The 16,854-nt window shown below is 40.8% G+C and overlaps 1 protein-coding gene across 1 annotated transcript in view; it reads right to left on the bottom strand.

Annotated features, from left to right (window-relative positions):
- Positions 1 to 16,854, bottom strand: part of LOC127358539 (pleckstrin homology domain-containing family A member 5-like) — a 223,648-nt gene that overhangs the window by 121,937 nt on the left and 84,857 nt on the right.

The raw sequence follows: 16,854 nt of genomic DNA, 5'->3' as shown, positions 1-16,854 counted from the left end.
CACTCACATAACTTAAAATCATCCAAGACACAAACAAAAAGAAAACATCTTATATGAACAGAATGAGGTTCTGATTGCACCTCAGAGGGTTATCATGTTCTTGGGCATCATCATTTCCTATGCACATAATCACAGTTGAAATGAACAAGCTTTTGCCCTGAGTGTCGCCTCTCAGGCAACATAAAGGCTGGAGATGGAACCCTGCTGACACTGGCACTGAAAACACCCTTCCCTAGTAGTAATATTTTGGGGTAAATATGTAGTTTAGAGTATATTTTTATTTTGTGATATGAGTGATTTTATGGAGCCAACAACCCCAGGGTAAGGATGAAAAGATTATTTTTTAAATGTGTATTTATTCATTATTTTGAAACATAAGTAAATTATTATTGTTGGTGAATTAAACAGTTTGACAGACCACTACAGCAGAAGGATTGGACAAAAACAATTATATCTCCCCATCTAGTAATTGTACTCTGATGCTGCAAACTTTTAGATCTATATATTTTGTATCTTTCTAATAATGAAACTCTATGCCAGTTTCTCTGTGTAAAGGCCAGAAAAGAAAGATGATTCTCTCCAGCTTTATAGCTTAAGGCATAATAAAGACCTAAACAACCATGAAGGAAATTATGTTCTCTAATATTGTGCTGATATTTCAGACTGTGCAGACTACATCAAATACTGCAGCACAGGTTTTTTCAGCAATATTATATGTGGTATAAACATTTCTTTACCAATAACCCTAATAACCTAACAGACATACCATTATTGTGGAGGGCATGATGACCAGGTTCATAATTTAATTTCTACAGTACATTGAAGCAATCTGAGTGATGATACCGAGAAATGCTCTACTTGCTCTTACTCAGGTTCAGCCACAAAGAGACTTCCACTCGACATCAGCAGGGAGGGAGACACAGCTCTGTCTGTCTGAACGGTCTGCATTTAGATATTAAGACCGATTTGAAGATATCACATTTTCATTGCATGAAATCAAGAAATTCACATGGGAACCTACGCACCACAACCAGTCAACAAATACCGATCAGTGAGGAGTATGTAGAGCAGCTAAAGGACCGCCGATAAACGTTTAGTGATTTCTGAGCTGCAGTCAAACACATTCAGCTGGAACAAGCTCAGCACAACTACTGTAGAGTCCAACATTAGAGCGGTGTGTCAATACGTTGTATTTCAATTGTGCGGCAGGCTTTTTATTGCCTATTAGATCGAAAGCAAAGGGGCCATGGGCTAGAACCAAACCCTGTGGTAAGGACTCATGGGGCGCACAGTGCACCCCAACTTCCTATGTTTTAAGTTAAGATAAGAGTCTAAGACAGCAAATCCCAACTAACGCTAGGAATCCAACATCAACTTTTATTTATGTCTGTTACCTTGGCAACTGTTGCTACTTTTCTCGTCTAACTTTTCCCAATTTCTCCACTGGCAAGAGATGCGAAGATGGAGGCAGCTCTTACAGTTGGCTGAGGAAAAGCTTTATTAGGATAGTCTGCCTACACATAGAGTATTTGTAACATTTCAACATTCATGAACATAACCTAACCAAGCCTTACCACAGAGGTCTAATATCAGGAAATTGTTGTTGAATCTCAACTAATAAACTGCTGAAATGATACAAATATAAACTAGCCAAATAAAGTGTGACCTTAGCTGACACTACCTGGTGAAAAAGTGAAAGGAAGGATATTTGTAAGAATCAACCGGGCCTGAACGAAAAAAACAGTTGATGATTCTTATTCCCAGGTCGTCAAACACTTTGGGATCTTGCAATGAGACTCAAAAATCAACTTGTCAATCCATTTTCTGAGACATTTTTATAAAGGTTAGGATAGGAACTGTTCCTCTGTAATAGCTTTTGTCTTAATTCAACTCTAAGTATCATGGTTACCAAACACTTAATATCTGCAAGTTAAAAGTTTCTGTAATATTGCCCCTGTTGTAGAGGAGTACTAGGTGAGGCAGGGCACTGCTCAGCTTTGTCCTATATGTCCTTGTTCCATGTGTATGATGTTGTCCCTCTACATTGCATTAATGTGCCCTGGGATTCTGCCGGGTCTACAGATACTGTACTTGGCAGTCTGATTCTGAACCTGCACTTACTGAGGAGCAGTAGAGCTTTGTCCCCCTCTTGTGGCCACAAACTAACACGCCCACTACCTATTAATACAGCATATAAACAAGCACTCTCAATGCCCACCTGACCCAACAGAATAGAGACATTATTATCACAGACCACCGTCTAAGCCTGGATTCTGTCGGCACCGTGGGGGGGCGAGGGGGAAACCATTCTGTGAATGAAATAAATAAATAGACTAAAAATTATTTGATAAATCCTTTTCTCACAATGGGAGCTTTTGGTATCCCCTCAGGGGCCCTCTTATGGTCTCTGGAGTCCAGTTTGGAAAGCACTAATTCAGGCGTTCATTCACTTAACTCTGTGATTATTCAAATATAGTTTCAGAACCACTTCAAAAACAGCTCGAGGTGAAGAGTTTTAAAAAACAGGAAGGTTTTTGAGACACGAGGGAACAAAGCTCAGGGTGAGGAGTAACGGAGCAGAATAGAGTGTGTCAGACGCAGAGACGGAGCAATGAGTAAAAAATAGGCTTGAAGATGAGTTATGTGTTGCTGCAGGGAAGCCAGAAGGAGAGGTACACGTCCCAGCAGTCACTCCTACATCGCAGAGGAGCACTGACTCAGCAGGCTCCCCCGATAATGTCATCAGAGTTATCTTGGCCTAGTCTTAGAAACTATCTTTTATATCTGGATAGCTTGGGTATTTACCAGGCAGGACCAACTAAAGACTATATATACACTATATACTATAACTATTGTTTTGAAACAATAAGATTGTTGGAGCTTGACCCAAGTCCAGGACCTAACCTCTGCTGCTTCAATTTTGACCATACTAATGTTTTCGAGGACTTCCAGCAACATAGTGGTAATGCAGTACTGATGCCTGACACACTGTACCACATCTGAGCCACACTAAACACATCAGGAAATCCTTCACGCAGAGACAGAATGAGAGATGTCCTCATAAGGAAGTGAAATGAAATCACACCTTAGTCCTAATATCACATTAAAAACCTGGATAATGCCTCAGAGTAAAATAAATAGAAGAAAGCAGGGTTGCATGATATGATAAAAATATATTATATTTATAATTTATTGCGATTATTTTGACTGATATCACAATTGTGATTTTTCATGATTAGTAAGAATGACCATTTTTGAATCACAATTTTCATTTTCACTGAAAAGACTATTCAATTTATGATGATGTGACATTTGTTGGTGTCTGTACCAAACAAACATGTTTTCTGGAGAACAAGATTTGTAGACCAGAGCATCCCTGCTGCTCTAAAGTGCTATATCATAATGCTGTTTGTCACACATTTTACTCTCAAAGCATTGCAGCTTCTGTGATTTGGATATTGCACTTGGCCATATTGCGATCTTGCTAATATTCTGATTAATTGTGCAGCCACAAAAGAAATGATATAGGAGAAAAGAGCAAAAATACCTACCATTGTAAAAGCAGTAACAAAATCAGCATTTTATCACTGAAAATGTAGCTAAAGTTAAGGACCTTATGGCTAAACAAGACTTGGAAAAACTGATGCTTTAAACTCAAATCTGTATCAGCAAAATGAATTACCGCAATGAACTTATGACAGGACATCCTAGAAAGGCCATCAGGCAACTCATTCAAAATTCAGCCGCGGGAGTCCTGACCAAAAAATCAAAAGGACAGCCTGCACCACCCCAATTCTCTCTTTTTAAAAATATATAGTCTTAGGAATGCTGCAATCATTACAGTTTTTAAATTCAGACTGTTACAGTGTTATACAGCGCTTTTACCTAAATGTTTCTAAAACCCAAGGTCTTATTATTATTGTGCTTTAACTATTTTCATTTATTTATTTCTATTCTTCTGTTGTATTTTTGATCTTACTTTTATAAAGACCTCTCTTTTTATCACGCGTTTTATAATTCTAACAATAATAATTAAAAGTAGACAATAATATAACTGTGCTGTGTGCTGTTTTATCACTTAAATATGCTGTTTTTATCTTTGAACTGTCTTGCTTTTAACTACATTGTACAGCACTATGAATCTACTTTTGTGTATGAAACATGATTTATAAATAAAACTGCGTACCCTTGAACTCGGCCTTCATTATGATCTGAAGTACACGCCTGTGAAGTATCAAGACTACATCTCGCACAATTGTGCCGCTCTCTTGTTAACAATATCTGTCCACAGACATATGCACCTGCCAAAGTACTAAAAACTGCTTCTGTGCTAGTTCCAGCTACAGTAGGTGTTCTCCAGGACCACATACTATAGTGCACGCACACACACACACACACACACACACACACACACACACACACACACACACACACACACACACACACACACACACACACACACACACACACACACGCAATGTTAAAACACCACCAGCCAACACTGCAGGAACTGAAATCAGAAAAAAACAAGTAAACAGCACATATGCAGCCAGTGGCAGAAATACATAAAAAGGAACCCTAGAGCACACTTCATTAAGTTTTCTTGCACATTGGGTCACAGCAGAGGGCACATGTTTTATCTATCATAAGGGCGTGCAAGACGGCACTTGGTCACGTGTTTTCCATGGGTCACTAGGGGTGATCCTGTCTACCCACGCCCTGACCTCCTCATCTCACTCACTCTCAGGCAGTGACAAAGTCCATTAGCTGAACAATTGCTTTAAGAAGAAGATGGCACAGTAGTTAATGATAGCGCTGAACCATTCTGCGTGTGACCGAGGAAATGAAGTTGATATTATGTATCAACTTACTTATTCATGTAATTTTCAGTCTCAGACAATGCTAATGGACGAGTCTAATCTACAAGTCCTATCGGAAAAAGAAGCGCAGGGACAGAAGTGATTAATGACGGCGATATTAGCTTCAAATAAATGTGAGGCCGTCCAGGTTTAGAATAATAAAGAGTCGTGTAGGGCTGATTCATGGCCCATTGTGATGATAATTCAGCATATAGAGAATGACCTTTTGTTAATCCTCCCAGGAGCAGGACTCCTTGTGAAGGCTCTCGTTCACTCAGTGTGTAGTTAAGACCAAGCTCTCCCTCCTGAGTGCCGCTCACACAGAGGGGAAGAAGCCTGCGCCTGAGGAGGAAACTGTCCAACATCCACAGACAATAACCAGTGATCCATGGAAACATTCAAAGACATGTACAGCTCGGCAACAGCACAGGACTTCCATCTAAACCCTGCCACAATCTGCCCCTGCCACCAATGCTTCCTGACCTTTACTGCAGGGCCATCTTCTGTCAGCTAGCTAACTTACCTACTGTTGTTCCTCTTAGGAGCATAGGCCATTGACAGATTTCCTCCACCTAACTCGTTTGTCAACTAGTTTGAGTGAGATTTTGATTGTGCTGAGGAACAGTGTGCAGGTGGAAGAGGGCCTGTTTGTCAGCCACTATAAGATGATGCTGCTCTGATACAAGGTTTGTATAGAGTGCTGCAGGAGTAATTCCTAAAGCCCGGGACTGTTAGCATTTTAGCATCTCCGTTTCCCTCACCTTGAGGTCAATGGCTGAACGGGTTTTTATTTAGATACCTGTCTGTGGTTAAACACAAGCTTAAAGGTCCAGTGTGGAGGATTCAATTTATTTATTTATATATTATTTATTATAGTGCCAATTCATAACAAAAGTTATCTTAGGACACTTTTCAAATAGTCGGTCTAGACCATACTCCTTATAAAATATTTACAGAGACCCAACAGTTTCCACCATGAGCAAGCACTTGGCAACAGCGGCAAGGAAAAACCTTTCATGAGGCAGAAACCTCAAGCAGACCCCGCCTTTAGGTGGGTGGCCATCAGCCATCCCCTGCATAAGTCAGTGCCCCTCTTGTGCCACCACAGTCAAAGAGTCTGGACTAACCTTGGCAGAGGACCTTCTGTAGAAAAATATGTAAATCTAGAGCCTATCTAGCCTATCTAGCTTAAATCTAGAGCCTATCTATCTAGAGTCAATGTTTAGTTTCTGTTCTGGGCAACTGTAGAACAATGGCTGTTCACTCTGTGGATAAAAATGTCTCATTGTAAGGTAATGAAAACATATCCATTCTTATTTTCATGTTAAGAGGAAACAGTGGTGGCACCTCTTCCCATAGCTAACTGAAAGACTAGTACTGTACTGAGGCAAAAAAAAAAAGGACAAGGAAGAAAACAAGGAAGGACCGAAAGAACGACATTACAGGGCTTTGGAGAGGAAAAGCTGAAACAAATTCCTTTCATAAGAGGAGATTAAAAAACATAGTAAGCACAAAGAAAGATCAAAGAAAAAGCAAACAGAAAGATGAAGCATAAAGAAATAAAAGAGAGCAAATACAGTCCTAAAGACAGACAGAAGTGGGAGTGAACAGGCCAAAGAGAGGGATCAACACGACAGAGAGGAGGGCTGGTGGAGGGGAAGATGTGAGGAGGAGATGGAGGGTGGGATCTCCCTCCTCCTCCGGGTGTGTGATGTGTTGCAGCCGAGCGTGCAGCCTTCATTATGGGCCCGTAATTAAAAGAAGACAAGAGTGGAAAAGTGCCTAATACTCCTGGCTGCGTCCCTGGAGAGCGCCGGGATCAAAGCCCGCCCAGACACGCTGCACACATGCACACACAGCAGTCGGCCGCTCCATTCGTGCACCACCCAACCCCGACCCCAATGGCTGTGATTAGTAGGAGTAGGAGGAGGAGGAGCTGCGGGGAAGAGGGGAGGAGATGAGAGGAGGGTGAGATAGAGGGAGAAACACGGAGAGATGATGCGAGAAAGGATGTCTCGCTGCTTCAACAGGGAGAATCTGAGAGATGTTTTCGTTCTGGTGGAAGTTAAGACCACCAAAACTTCTCCCCACTTTTTTCTTTTTGTAAAACAAAGGGTTGTACATCCTTGTGAGTTAAACACATGGTATGGATTACAGTAGTTAGCTTCATATGGATGTCAGCGATGCGCTAAAAGGGTCTAATATGGAAAAAGAGCTACCATTCCAACTGTCTGTTAAAGGATTTTAAAACAAGCTCTATGAAAAATGTAATACAGCTTTTGTGGTTCCCAATGAAGGCTTTGAATGGCTCTGTCATTATGACTGCAGTATGTGAAGGAAATATGTGATGCTTGACAGATTTGTTGCATATTTCACTGATAATATGAGATGCAAGATATGTGCAATTTCAGTATTTCTGTGGTTTTGTGTGCCAAAAGTATAGACAATGAAAAATACAAAAGAGAGGGTTTCTGTGTAAACATTGATTGTTGTCTTAAACACTGATCAGCCATAACATTCTGAGCACTGACCAGTGAAGTGCATAACACTGATTATCTGGTTATCATGGCACGTTCACAAGCAAGTGAAAATTTTGTCCTTTAACATGATGTGTTAGAAGCAGGAAAAATGGGCAGCGTGAGGATCTGAGCAACTTTGACAAGGGGCCACATTGTGATGGCTAGACGACTGGGTCAGAGCATCTCCAAACCTGCAGCTCTTGTGGGGTGTTCCAGGTCTGCAGTGGTCAGTACCTATCAAAAATGGTCCGAGGAAGGTAAGCATTGAACCGGAGGCAGGGTTATGGATTGGACCACATGGGCCAGCCATTGCTCCCCACGTGCATCAATGACCCTTAGCCGCCCGACAGACAAGCTGTCAAACGGCTGGAAAAGTTAATGCTGGTTCTGATAGAAAGGTGTCAGAACACACAGTCAATCACAGTCTTGGTATGGGGCTGCAGAACATTACTGACTAACTGGACATCCTGGTGGTCAGAATTTTATGGCTGATCGGTGTATGCTTATTAAAGAATAATAATATACATCTGTCAGATGGGGGAATGACAAGACTAGCTGGGTTTTACTGACATACTGTAGCAAAGATAGTAGACGCCATGCACGTGTATGACAGCACCAAGCCCTCTTATGCAAAAAGGGAAGTGGAGAGAGCCCAGGATGGAGCCTTGTGGAACTCCGGAAGAGATAGGTAACAACTGGGAGTGCTAATTGGAGAACTACTAGAGCAGGGGAGCTAAGCGCTAATTAGTGGGGAACGCACTTGTGCCAGACGAAAATCAATATGTCTCCAAGCTAGCTAGCTTGCCAATTATGAGTTTGCAAAGTGGCTAAGTCGCTAACGGAGATGCATTTGTCTGTTAAATGAGAGATAAATAAGTCAAATAATATAAACTCCTGTGTCATAACTGCCTGGCACAGTCCTAACCTATCTACCTAACACATTAACCTAACCTAACATTTCAGGTGTGTTAATGTTCAGTCTAACCAAAAAAGTGGTTTAGATAATTTGGCTAGCTGTTGCCTTGTCCCAAACCTTTCTGATTATCTACCTCCTTGCTTTCCCTATTGGACTTTTGTGATGTCAGATCTCAGAAGTTACATTGACGACTATAATCTTATCAGAATGGAAAGAAACGATGGCTAACAAGCTACGAAAATAAGATTCAAGATGTCATAAACCAGAATTACCCTTAACATAAATTATTTTCATAGTAAATATTCCAAGCATTATGCAATCCACTTCTGTACCATGAACACTCTCGGTTAAAGTAATTTCTCTTGGTTTGACTGATGCACTGTCTGCTCTTTGGCTGTGCAGCATAATACTGTCATCAAGACAAATGCCTGTGCATTCATTACATCTGGTGAATAAAGTGGTTCGGATTCTGACATGTACTTATACAAAATAAATGGTTGGGGGTATTATTCCCACTCAATATGACAAAGGCTATAATGTTGTTCTGTGCTGCAGTTTTTCCCGCAACAGCTCCTGAGGGCAGACAGAGCAGGAAGAGCAGCAAATGAAATGACCCGCTCCAATATTCCCACATCCATCAGCAGCTTAGGGAGGTCAAAACACTCCACTACACATTAGCACTTAAGAGTACTGGTTTGTGTGAAATATTAAGCCCATACACGCTAGCAATGCTGGAGAGACTTCTTTAACCAACTCAATTCCTTCAGGTCATCTGCCAGGATCTAAACTGGATCAGTTTGTCCGATTCATCTTTCGTGAGAATTTTTTAAGCAGCAGTACTTTCACACAAGACTCAAAACTCTAAGACATACATGTACAGCACTGATATTTGGTATCTAGGCCCTGACCTCGTCACTCCCCACAAATAAGCACCAAGATAGCACAGCAGGGTGGGGAGTGACAATAATACATTTTTGCTTTGGGGAACTTAGACTTAGAGAGCGTACAGGTGGAGGTAGGGCTTTTGAAAGAGATGTAAAGTTCAATAGGGGCCTAATGGCAAATGTTTGCCATGTGGCCCTGTAATGTTGTAATCTGGCCATTGCTGTGAACCCAAAATTCCACCGGGCACAGCTTTGATCAATGTGTCTGCGACGCGGTTTTGGCAACATGATCCGTGCGTCTTCCAATCCCACTGAGAGCGTTTGAAAAGCGTCTTAACTTACTGATGATGACTTTTTTTAATTTTATTTTGTCCTTAAAAAGGATACAAAATGGTGTGTTTTTCCACTTCAAATCTCCACTAACCTGCCTCTGACTGACTGATTTCTGGTCTGGTGCCACAATGTTGATGATTTGGGCGGATGTTTTTTGCATCCAAGAAAAACAGATGCCTGCCAGCTCAGTCCAACTTATTACAGTTTCACTTGTAGCAATGTAACACCCTTTCCTATCACCCACCCTAGCTCAAACTCACCCCCTTGACAAAAAACAAGACTACCTGGAAACCTAGTATATGGCTGAGTCTTGTGTGGATAGCAGTACTGTCGATAATGTGAATTCCTGAATAATAAATGTTCATCTGCAATTTTTGGTAGCAGTTTGTTCTTAAAATGTACCAGGGTTCCCACGACCTTTCCAGGACATTTTCTTGACAATGCAGGACAGCAATTACAAACAGTAATATAATTTACCGGCTGCAGTAGACCTAGTAAACATACATTGAACTCAGTTTTAATGATGCAGGTTGATGATGAGGTGTCTCAGGTTCATTAGAGGTAGGTGGTCAGCGTTTATGGCTCATAAACATGCCAATTTGTCCACTGCGTACTCTCTCTAACAAATTTAGTGGAATTTAAGTTATTTTACAGAAAATTCACTTTTTCACCTATTGAAAGAAGAAGTAGAAAGTGTTTGTTGCACATATAATTAAGATTGCTGTGTGTGTATTTATTAACCACAATTTCATGACATTTTCACACTGGGCTTTCATGCCCGCTAATGGAAAACTAGTCTTTAAATTTCCAGGTTTTCCAGGACGTGTGGGAACCTTGGTGTACTGAAGGAGCAGATCACATGACATGGTTGAGCTACGTTTGAGTAAAACAATGTCAGAAATGCAGTGGAATGAACAACATTTTGCACTCAAATCTTAAGATGATTGATTCAAAAGAGAACTTCTTCTAACTGTAATTATTCTAATTATGTATCAACTCTGCTCTGCTCTGCCCTGCTCTTTCATTTGTTTCTCTCTGCGCGATGTCTCTCACTCTGTATTGAGTGTTTCTCTGGGGAGCTTTAACTTTAAGCTCTCCCATGCCTCTCAGTGTATGGAGAGGTGTTCACAATCTGTGAAAATGGGATGATTCTGATAAATTGATGCCAACCTTTCTGAATTTTCTGTCCCTCTGTTTCAGTTTTGATTCCCCTGTTTATTCCCTCTATGATGCAATATTAAAATCTACCCATCCAATATATTTATTAGGAACAGTATTACTGCTGTTTGTGTTTTTAGAATTAGCCCCTCCATTCAATCATCACAAGAAGGTCCTTTAACTTCAATGCTGCAGAAGAAGATACATGCTGCTCATCAACCAACACATAATTCATGAGGTAAGATGTGCTAAGGAAAGGCCAGAGGAGCAGAATCGCTTGTTGGCCGGACTCACAGGGAAAAATCACTCCTGACGTGAACAGCAAGGCTCGTTCGCATCTCTTCAGTCTGAAAGACAAACAGCCAATCAGAAAACTCCAATGCTCGACTGACCAATGGTGTACTTACTGGTCACTCAGTAACTCGGATTATTGCGTTTGTAGTGCTTGCTGTGGTCCAGCCAAAATGCATTCTGAACCCTGACACATAGCTTTGCCCCTGCTGCACTCGAAAAAAGCTAATTTTAGTGTTCGGTTAGTCTTTAAACACTTTGCCCGAGGGCACCTGGACAGTTGCTGCTGAGGGAGCACAAAGCATATCATTCACTTCCACATAGGTGCAGTAAATAGCTCATCTGATGCCTGCTGGGCCTGGCAGGACCTCTGATCCAGACCAGGGAAATTAAACTCTTACCACCCCCACATTACTCTTCTACAACATGTGTAATAATGGACAATAATATTTGAGCTTCCCTAGACCGTAACTGCCTCTTGACTAATGGCTATGGCTGCTTACAAGCTAACCCTAGCATTGATCTGGAAAACATCCGTAACATTTTAAACATATCTTTCTGTCAATATAACCTTGTTTTTAAAAGAGCTTTTTAGTATCAAAGAATCCAAATTAGGCATTCAGTAGGACCAAAGATCTACTAGATGACAGTTTAAACTCAGTATAAACAAGGCAACCCTGTCTTTACAACCAAAACACCAGTCTGCTGGAGTGTGTGGTCTTACAGTTACACAGTTAATAACAGCCTCAGGGCCCAGAGACTTTAACATACTGTAGGCCTGTGGTGTGTGTGGGACTAAATTACGTGAAGTGCACAAAGCAAAGGGTTGGAGGACATAAAAATGCTTGGGTTGTTGATTGCCTATTTACTCTGTAGGAAAAGTCTGAAAGGATGAAGGAAGGAAGGAGGACAGGAGAGCAGAAGAGAGGAGGTTTTGCAGTAGCCAGGAGGATGTCAGCTTTTAAGTAAATTTAAATTTTCTGCAGTCTGAGCAAAAAGTCGGATCATTAGGCCAACTTTTCTCAAGTTGGAACTGGAGGGTATGGGATCAGGCAACCCTATATGCAACCCTATGAGGTCTACAATAATACATTTAGTAGTGGAAGAGAGAGGCTATCTGATGTCCCAAAAGCTTGAATAGAGGAGAGAAAAGAAGGCAAAATGAGGGAGAGAAAAGGGAGGAACTACTTTTGTGTGTGTGTGTGTGTGTGTGTGTGTGTGGTGGGATGTGGGAATGTGGGCGTGGATTTGGTTGGAAGTAATAAGATCGTCCGTAATGGAACACACATGGGGAGACCAGTGTGAATACTCATAAAAACACACACACTGTTTCCCTGCTGCATAATGAAGGACACTTATGAAAAAGCCAAACCTCGAAACCTGGAATTACTTGATTTTCCAGCGTGGTTTTGATGGGAACTATTGACCCACAATGCAACACACAGCAGACATGGACATTATCATGGCTGTAAAGAGGTGTAAAAATGTTTCACACTGGTGTGAGGGCTCTGGCAAAACAAAATGCATTTTCTACTGGCTATCTGTGACATTTACAAGTCCATCATTGGTAAAAAGCATTTTAAAAATCGCAGTATGATTAGGGTCAGTCAGTACTTCATATAATTTCTGACAAGACCAAAACACTCAGAACATACTGTACTGAAGTTACGCAGTTGGGGTCCCAGCCTCCAGCCAGCCGCTATACTGGAAGGGGGAAAACACTGTTATCTGTCCTTCTAGCTTGAAGATTTATCACCACTGACTGCTGAAATTTTATGTGAGATAATCTCGTGAAAGGTTTATGATTCATAGATGTTAGAAATAAAAGGGCAGTGGTAATGTGGTAGTGGAAAAACTACAGAAGAAGAAGGGACCAGTGTTAACTTGGACTGTTCTGTGTGAGCTAGTAGAACCAGGTAAATCACCAATATTATAGTATATATTATTATAGCATATAGCCCACCAGGACACTCATCCAGATGCTGCTACAGTTGAGCTGAGCCTTTATATGGCTAAATTCTACTATTTCTAGGCAGATAAACACGTGAAAAGGGACACATTTAACACTCAAACCCCCAGGATTGTCTGACAGGCCATTTGGGTGTTTATAATGCAAATGACTAAATAAAAACTACAAGCTTTTCAGCCCACGACTCTTTCTAAATATAGGTTTGATGTTTTCTGAAGCCTAGACAAGGTGGAGTAGACCTCGGGTTGAGGCTGTGGTTTCATGCCAGTTGTGTACCTGTCCCTATAACCTTTAGTTGTTTTATAGATTTCTACTGAGTTTACTGGAAATTATGAAAAAAGATTTGTTATGTTACTACCTCTTTTCTTGTGAAATAAATTAGGTAAGGCAGGAGTACGCCACAGACTTTTACCTACTCAAGGCATCAGCTTTGGATGGTGTGACAGTAGCGAGGTAATGAAACAGATTTTATGACATATTTTGAAGCAGTCGAGGACGAAAATGCTCATTATTCGTAAGTGCAACAAAAGGGAGACAGTATGATCAGTTTATCAAACACCTGTTGAACAAGCAGAACAGGTGGTCTGAGACTGAAAACAGACACCATTTAATTACTTATTCACAACATACAGTAAGAATGAATTAGCCAGTTGTTAATGGACCCACTGCATTGCTTTCATTCTTTAATATGGCACTGGAGGAGCTCACTACTACCCACCAAAACATTACATCCTGTAAGAAATACTGCACAAGTCATGCGCAGATGGGATTTAGTTTACCTGAATCCACCTGCCACCCACCTAGAGGAATTATTTTCTCTGATTTAGAGACCTGTACAGACATTTCACTCCTCCAGCAGCAGTGTGAGCTTTACAGGTGATTTCTTTATTCTGTGTCAGACTGATGTATGAGTGTTTTCTTTAACAGCCTAGCTCAAAGCTGCAGTAGTTAACTTTTATAAAAATAACCTTTTGTCATATTTGCTGAAACTTTCACAATATCCTGACAGTGGAGCATGAGACAGATAATCTGTGAAACAATCAGGTTCCTCTGGCTCCTCCTAGTGTCCCTAATGGTATTTGGAAGAATCCACTGGGCCCGAACGAAAACAACCAATCAGAGCCAAGAACTTTCTCATGTCCTACAGTCAGGAAATAGTGAAAGTTTCAGCCAATATTTTTTTATAAGTAACCTACTGCAGCTTTAATGATTATAGAGGCTGCTTTAAATCATTTTAAATGTTTCCATGCACACACTAAAGTCCCTGCAGAAAATATTGTGGGAAATTTAGACTTAGACTTTCTTTATTTGTCATTTAGATTTGCATCAAAATGAAATTTCGTTACAATGGCACATAGCACAAAAGGAATAGAGGAGAGGCAGTATGTATAGTCAAAAAATAGATATCCAAATATCAAACTTTTTAATATAAAAAAAGAGAAGAGAAACCCGTAGATAATATATATATATTGCACAATTTTAGTTGCCTATGTAAAAGAACTTTTGTATATAATACAAATAAGAAAAATACGATAAATAAATCTTTTGTATAAAAGACAGATTAAAATAACGCAATATAAAAGATAATAATTAGATAAATATAAGATAGCTTTGTCCTTTGTAGGTGTATGGGTGAGGAGGGGGAGAGATGGGGGAATTAAGCAGCAAAAATGGAAACTGTAGTTATGAAGTTGACAGGAAAGACGGCTGCTTTACTCCAGACAATTTCACTGTGTGACCCTGGACTATATATGTGACCTTTTGGATGTGTAGAAGAACACAGAACATTAATTAACATTATTGTAAAGGTGCACAGCCACTCACTTAATAAGGAGAGGCTTTACTCAGTTTCACCCACTCAACCCATCCGCTGTTAATCAGAATGTTCATTTTTATGCCCGTGGTTATAACTACGACCTGCGTATCAGTATACTGCATACATTCTTGGTCTGTGCACTCTATGCATTAATGACCCTGAAGCACAGCACAGCTTTTTAATAGGATCTTCAGGGTTCAACATTAAGCCCAGAGCTTCACTCAAACAGGAAAAGTCTTATGCTTCTTTTCCTACCGGCTTGTTATAGCTGTACCATAATCATACTATGCATTTCCACTTGACCCTCGCAGCAGGTGGTAACTGAGCTGCCCTGTAACATTGCAGTCTGTCTTTGGAGCAGAACCAAACTGTGACGGCCTCTTCACTCTCAACCGAGCTATGCGGCCAATGTAAAGTGATTGGCCTAACATGTGCAGTCATGGATACAGTACAGCAAAGTGCGGGTGTCCGACTATATGGAAATTCCACATTACACATCAAAGCTCTGGCCTGTCACAGTTCAGCTCCAGTTCTGTAGCAGCCTCCTCTCACCACACTGCAGCCCGCCTCAGATATAAGGTCAATGCATTTCATCTGGATTCACTTCATAGTCACGGAGGACCGTACCCGATTTATGAAGGAATATGTAAGTTAATGCACACTGACAGCAAAATAAATCTAACTCTGCCTGGAGGAAAATAAATTGCACAGAAGAAATTCTGCACCATTTGGGACAAAAAATGATCCCAAAAGAGAGTAAAGTGCAATAGTACATAGACCAAGGAGCAGACAGAGCCACAGGTCAGTGGGTGTGGAGGTCCCAGCCTGAGTATAAGTTACCTTTACCTCTCAACATTAACATATTCCAGTTAGAAAAAACTTCTATACTGCTCTTTCCTGAGACAGTTCAGTATCCTCTCATCTTCATGGCAACACAGTCAGTACTTTGTATCAAAGTTATAGGTTGCAAAGCCACAGGGGTGGGACCAAGTCCTCGTTTTGCGAGTCACAAGTAAGTCTCAGGTCTTTACACTCAAGTCCCTAGTCAAGTTCCAAGTCCTAAACTTGAATTTTCCAGCAATAGAACGAACAAAACAAAATTATCAAGTCAAAAGGCTGTGTTCTTTGTCTTAACGCTAGCGATATGTGCTAACTGTTCCTGTCTCAGTTTTGTAGTAACGTTGGAGTGGAAAATTCAGGCTTAAGATAGATTGCAACACTGCTTTTTGTGGTCAGGGATTTAAACACAGCACAAAATCTTCGTATGTAAATGTTTAACTAAAAATTGATTGAATTGAATTGACTTGTTTTGGAGATTTGATACAGTATCACAAAACATAATATTGTTGATGATATTGATATGTTTATGAATTATTGTGATAGTTTATGAATATTTTCCTCTATCTCTACCAATGACTGTAACATAACATCACAAAGAAGACCACAAATGCAGTCAGTTGCTGCCTGTATAAACGGTAAATGGATGGTAAATGGATCTGTACTTGTATAGCGCCTTTCTAGTCTTCCGACCACTCAAAGTGCTTTTACACTACATGCCACATTCACCCTTTCACACACATTCACACAGCGATGGCAAAGCCCATCGGACAGAAACTAACTCATTCATACACATTCACGGCATTGGGAGCAATTTGGGGTTCAGTATCTTGCTCAAGGATACTTCGACATGTGGCAGGAGGAGCCGGGGATTGAACCAACAACCTTCCGATTAGGGGACGACCCGCTCTGCCTCTGCACCACAGCTGCCCGTATACTGGGTCATATGTGACCAGAAAAGTAGCTGTTCAGTGAACCATTCTGAAACAAGAGGATACCTCATATCACGTGAAAGTCAAGTCATTTAATTTTAGTGTGGATGAATGAGACCCAGGCTTTAAGCTCTTAAGTTGCTCTCAGCGTCTGTCACTCACTTGTACCCAAGTCTTTAGTGAAAGAACAAGGGGGAAACAAGGCAACAGCAAGAGCTCTGATTAATGTCCACGGCAGAATTAACAGGCTGCTACCAGTCCCTGCCTGCAGAAAATGGCTCCATTAGCTGAATTATGTTGTGGTCCAATGTGTCCTGCTAATGTCTGTGATTTCCACCCT

Source organism: Dicentrarchus labrax, unplaced genomic scaffold, assembly GCF_905237075.1.
Source record: "Dicentrarchus labrax unplaced genomic scaffold, dlabrax2021, whole genome shotgun sequence".
NCBI classification, from domain to species: Eukaryota; Metazoa; Chordata; class Actinopteri; family Moronidae; genus Dicentrarchus; species Dicentrarchus labrax.
Note: the sequence above shows the minus strand (reverse complement) of the source record. Positions and strands in the feature narration are given on the sequence as shown.